At 35.7% G+C, this 6,000-nt stretch overlaps 1 long non-coding RNA gene across 1 annotated transcript; it reads left to right on the forward strand.

The window, feature by feature from the left end:
- Positions 1-1,514: 1,514 nt before the first annotated feature.
- LOC121655371 lies at positions 1,515-4,168 on the forward strand. Its single transcript, XR_006013182.1, has 4 exons — positions 1,515-1,781; positions 3,430-3,541; positions 3,634-3,796; positions 3,982-4,168. It is a non-coding gene; the product is annotated as an uncharacterized LOC121655371 (long non-coding RNA).
- Positions 4,169-6,000: the final 1,832 nt, after the last annotated feature.

A 6,000-nucleotide genomic window follows, 5' to 3' on the forward strand; every position in this document is an offset into this window, starting at 1 on the left:
GCTTCGATTCAGGCCTGCAACTTTTGGTTTATTTTGAGGACTGAATTAAAACAGCCCAAAGGGGTGCTGTTTGTTCGTTTGTGTTTTTGCAAGTGTCAGACTGAGTAAACACAAAGTGTTTGGATATTGTGTTTAAATTTCTGTTTAACTTTATATGAGTGTAAAGAACACCTGAATATAACTTTATTTTACTAAAACACTTGCTTACACTCTGCCAGTGAGTCTTTTATATTATATTTCATACTTAAGTACCTGATCTATTTTGAATGTTTACATTTATTAGTTTTAGGTTATTTGGAGGCACCGGAATTATTTGGGATTAAAACAGGTAAATATAAAAAAAAAAGCCCAGGGCCCCGCCCATAGTATCATAATATTAGTAAAATTTCAGAGTTACATGGGACGGGTGCTACATATGTGTTGCTGTCTTTCATTATTTCTTAATATCTGTAATGCTTTTGTTTTATGTAAAGTACTTTGAATTGTCCTGTACGTGAAATGTGCTATACATATAAACTGCCTTGCCTTCTGTACTAAACATACATAAACTACTGTCCAACATTGTAAACAAAAACGAATTTAAGCCTCTCAAATTCAGCTTTTCAAGATTTTGTGTGCGACTGTGTGTGTATTTCTGTTTGTGTGTTCTTGATTACATGGTTTGCGAAACCAATTTTTCTGGTTACACACCAGCATTACAAAACCATTTGGTTTACGAAACCACATTAGATGTCCTCGTAATTTAAGAATTTTAAAGTCTTATAACTTTTGAATAAATGTAAGTAATATATATATGTGTGTGTGTACCATAGTTAAATAACTATTATTTTCAATTTATTTCGTTTTTTTGTTTTTAATTAGCATCCCATTGTTTTTATGGCCTGTACAAATGATGGTTCCTTAAACCATTGTGTGTGTGCGTAAACGCTGAAGAGTGGCCTCTGCAGGTGGGAAAAGGAACTGCAAGGCAACGCCAAGTTACACATTTTCCCGGGCTGACATACACAACGGCGGGAAATTTTAGCTACGTGACCAGCACTTCCCACGGATTTTCGGGTGGTGACCAGTCCTACCGTGGGTTTTGTGCTGATTTTGTTGTGGATTTTTTTTAGCTGGATTTGTAATTCCTTTGGATTTTGGACCCATGATTATTTTTTTTAACCATCTATTCAAGCGATGAATTCAAAAGTAAGTTTTTCTGTTTTAATACATGTCTAACTATATGAAATAGTGTCCGTGGACATATTTGATCTAGTAAAAATAGACATTATCACTTGTTAAGGTTTACATGTGTTTAATCGTGTAAAACTGACAAGAAAGACATAATTAACTATTTCCCTTTAATTAAATGCCCCAACATTCTTGTAGGCACTTATCGGATTTGTAGTTTAATGGTTGTTCTTTCTAAATAAAATAAAATAAAATCTTGCTGTATTTGTTGCCTATTTTGTAAAAAAAAAAAAAATAAAGTCCATGGGAATTATTTGTATCATTAGTAAATATTTTAGAAAAACAGTGTTTTTATTAATATTTATTAATCACAATTTTTACATTTCTGAAATACAATAAAATCACCTTCTTCAAGAGACACGTTTTATGACGCTTAGAATAATGAAAAAAAAAAAAAAGGTTCCTGTCATGACCCCTCCCATCTGACCTTCCTTCAGCCAATCATACTCCCTTCTGTCTTCATTGCTTTTTTCCTCTCTGAAAAAAACCCTCTCGGACTTCATGCTGCTGAATGTTACAGAATTTGCCAACTGAAGTGGAGAATCTAACAGGTAAAACTTCAATATTTTGCCAAGTTTATACTCCAGCAACCAGTGAGATGCAGTTTTACCGATCATTTATGGTGACGAATATTGTCCGGAAAGTTACTACTAGCTAGTTTCGGATACATGCTAAAGCTAGCTTTCTTTGAAGACACGTGCCGTTCCACACGCGCTGCACTGGGAAGTCTGCAGTAGTTAATCACTCCAAAGATCTCCCAGACATTTTCCACCTGGACCCTTTCTCTGGAAGATCCGTAGGTTTGACGATACGAACATAACATTAGTTCTGATAGAATCTTTATGCTTGCGGGTTGAAATAGCTGCAGTGTTATGGAGTTATTTTTGTGTTTTTATTAAATGCAACAAAAATAGTGATTTGAGAGTGGAAAAATTATCTGAAAGGAAAAAAATATATTTGATATAAATATTTTTCACACTGATAGCAAAAAATAATAATATTTGAGACTAAAAAAAGTTTTGAGATAAAGTATCTTGTTACAGCACATTTAAAAAATAATTTGACATTTAAAAAAATAATTTCCTAGAAAAAAAACCTCTCTCAAAAGCCTTTCTTTACTCTCAAATATATATTTTTTTGCTATCAGAGTGAAAACTTTTACTCTTCCAATTTTTTTTCTCTCTCAAAGCTTTTTTCTTTTCTCTCTCAAAACCGAAGTCTTTGCTATCGTTTCAAGATTTTGCTATCGATGTGAAACTTGTGTCATGGGCGGGTCCATGTTACTATTGGTCATTCTCAACCGAACTGACAGCTGGGTGGTGATCATTTCTCCATACTGATCACGCCTTTTGTGTGTGCTGTGTCATAATCTTACACAAATATTGGAGTCTCCGCCGCCAAAAACAACATATCAATGCATATTCACTATGTCTGCACCTCTCAGTGAATCAATGGTGGATCACAGCGCAGGGATAGCAGGAGTTAGTCATGAATATTAATGAGAAAGGCGTAATCAGTATGGAGAAATGTCAGCTGTCAGTTCGATAGCAAAAAAATATATATTTGAGAGTAAAGAAAGGCTTTTGAGAGAGGTTTTTTTTCTAGGAAATTATTTTTTTAAATGTCAAATTATTTTAAATGTGCTGTAACAAGATACTTTATCTCAAAACTTTTTTTTAGTCTCAAATATTATTATTTTTTGCTATCAGTTTGAAAAATATTTATATCAAATATATTTTTTTCCTTTCAGATAATTTTTCCACTCTCAAATCACTATTTTTTTTGCATTTAATAAAAACACAAAAATAACTCCATACAGTGTCTGACTGTGACTAGTGTTTAATCACCACTGCCTCACTGACACAAGAATTTGCTCAGACAGGAATTTTACATCTAGTCGGGCAAAAAGATTTTTGTGTTGGTGCAATACTGCATATTATCTCTTGCTCATTTTTTTTTTATTTTGTATTTATTTTTATTTAGTTTCCATTATTCTTAGTAACATCATCAGTATATATAATCACTGATGATGTAGGTAAATTTAATTTCTTTGCACATTTATTAATTTGGTACTGTTTCAACATTAGACTCTGCTTATGTTCTGAAATTGAGTAGAATGATTTTGTGTAAATTATTTATATTCATCATTATTGTAAGTTGGTATGTTCACCAAACCCACAAACTGTTTTTACTTGACAGAAAATGAGACCACAAAGGGTGAAAATCAAACCTGCAGATGAGGCAGCACATTTTTCATCCATTGGTATAGATAAGGATGGTTTTGATGTGAAATATATCAACTTATTCAAAGGTGGGTTACTATAGATCATAGTGAGTTTCTTTTGGCATAATGTGTTTGACTGTTGTGGTCAATCAATACTGACATTTTCTATTCATTGTTAGGTCGAGGAGTGTTTAGTAGATGCCACTTTCAGAAGGGAGAGTTTCTCATAGAATACCGAGGAGATGTTATAAGCAAACAGGAACATGAAAGCAGAATGAAACTGTATCATGATGCGTTAAAGGTCTTCATGTTTGAATTTCGCTTCAATGGAAAACAGCTATGGTATGTAAATGAGAGTACTTTGTTCTAACCACACATTTTAAGTTTTGTGGTACCCAGATAAACAAAGTAAAGCTTTCTGCCTACTCTATATCGGTATAGAAAGATGTTATAGAAGGTGTTTTTTTTTTTGTTTGTTTGTTTGTTTTTGTTTTTTCTCAGTCAGATTAAAGATTTTGTCATTTCAGTATTGATGCAGCAAAAGACGATGGCTCTCTAGGGAGACTAGTTAATGATGACCATGTGAGCCCAAATGCCAAAATGAAGATGATCAGGGTAAATGGACAACCTCATCTCTGCTTATTTGCTATTAAGGACATCAAGCCAGGAGAAGAGATAACCTACAATTATGGAGACTCTGAATGGCCATGGAGAGAAAAGGTACATTTAAGCATGCATGAATACATACATATATATATATATATACACACATACATACATACATACATACAGTGCTTTCGGAAAGTATTCACAGCGCTTCACTTTTTCCACATTTTATTATGTTACAGCTTCATTCCAAATTATATTAAATTAAGCTCTTACCTCAAAATTCTACACACAATACCCCATTATGACAAGGTGAAAAAAGTATTTTTTTTTAAGTTTTTGAATTTATTAAAAATGGAAAACGAAGAAATCACATTTACATAAGTATTCACAGCCTTTGCTTAATACTTTGTTGATCCACCTTTGGCAGCAATTACAGCCTCAAGTCTTTTTGGATATGATGCTACAAGCTTAGCACACCTATCTTTAGGCAGTTTCACCCATTCTTCTTTGCAGTACTTCTCAAGCTCCTTTAGGTTGGATGGGAGACGTCTATGCACAGCCATTTTCAGATCTCTCCAGAGATGTTCAATCGGATTCAAGTCTGGACTCTGGCTGGGCCACTCCAGGACATTCACAGAGTGGTTCTGAAGCCACTCCTTTGAGATCTTGGCTGTGTGCTTTGTGTCATTGTCCTGCTGAAAAATAAACCGTCGCCCCAGTCTGAGATCTCGAGCGCTCTGGAACAGGTTTTCACCCAAGATGTCTCTGTATATTTCTGCAGTCATCTTTCCTTCTATCCTGACTAGTCTGCCAGTTCCTGCTGCTGAAAAACATCCCCATAGCATGATGCTGCCACCACCATGCTTCACTGTAGGGATGGTATTGGCCTGGTGATGAGCGGTGCCAGGTTTCCTCCAAACATGACGCCTGGCATTCACACCAAAGAGTTCAAGCTTTGTCTCATCAGACCAGAGAATTTTGTTTCTCATGGTCTGAGAGTCATTCAGGTGCCTTTTGGCAAACTCAAGACGGGCTGCCATGTGCCTTTTACTAAGGAGTGGCTTTCGTCTTGCCACTCTACCATACAGTTCTGATTGGTGGATTGCTGCAGAGATGGTGGTTCTTCTGGAAGGTTCTCCTCTCTCAACAGAGGAACGCTGGAGCTCTGCCAGACTGACCATCGGGTTCTTGGTCACCTCCCTGACTAAGGCCCTTCTCCCCCGATTGCTCAGTGTAGACGGCCGGCCAGCTCTAGGAAGAGTCCTGGTGGTTCCAAACGTCTTCCATTTACGAATGATGGAGGCCACTGTGCTCATTGGGACCTTCAAAGCAGCAGAAATTTTTCTGTATCCTTCCCCAGATGTTTTTCCCCAGATTATGAGATGTGTGCTGCAGAAGTTTGGTTCAAGATGGTTAGAAAAATGGTTCTTCTCCTTATATAATATGGTTATATCTTCAACTATGGTTCTGATCTATATACAGTAACCAGTAGCCTATATGTTGCTGAATGAAGCTTCTTTTGTGTGTAAATGTATGTAGCCATGGTTTATGAAGACATGTCTGGTTTACAGTAACCAGTAAATTACATGATGGTGATTCGAACTACATCTTTTTGTTTTCATGTTCTTCCTCAGACACTTGGACCAGCCACAGTCAGGAAAAGCTCCGACTCTGCTGTAATTACTTCTGAAAAGGTTTGTATAGTTGTCAACATGATTTAGAAAATAATTGCACATCTAAATGGTGAACGTGATATAGGTTGATGGCTGGTTGGTGGTAGATAGAGAAGAAATGAAAGCTTCATTTTGTGTGTAATTCTGTTAAATCATGGTTTATGAAGAAATGTCTGGTATAGAGTAACCATTAACTTAAAGGCTGGTTAATAAAGCTTTCTTTTGTGTGTAAATGTATGTAGTCATGGTTTATGAAGACATGTC

This window comes from Melanotaenia boesemani, chromosome 2 (assembly GCF_017639745.1).
Source record: "Melanotaenia boesemani isolate fMelBoe1 chromosome 2, fMelBoe1.pri, whole genome shotgun sequence".
Lineage (NCBI taxonomy): Eukaryota > Metazoa > Chordata > Actinopteri > Atheriniformes > Melanotaeniidae > Melanotaenia > Melanotaenia boesemani.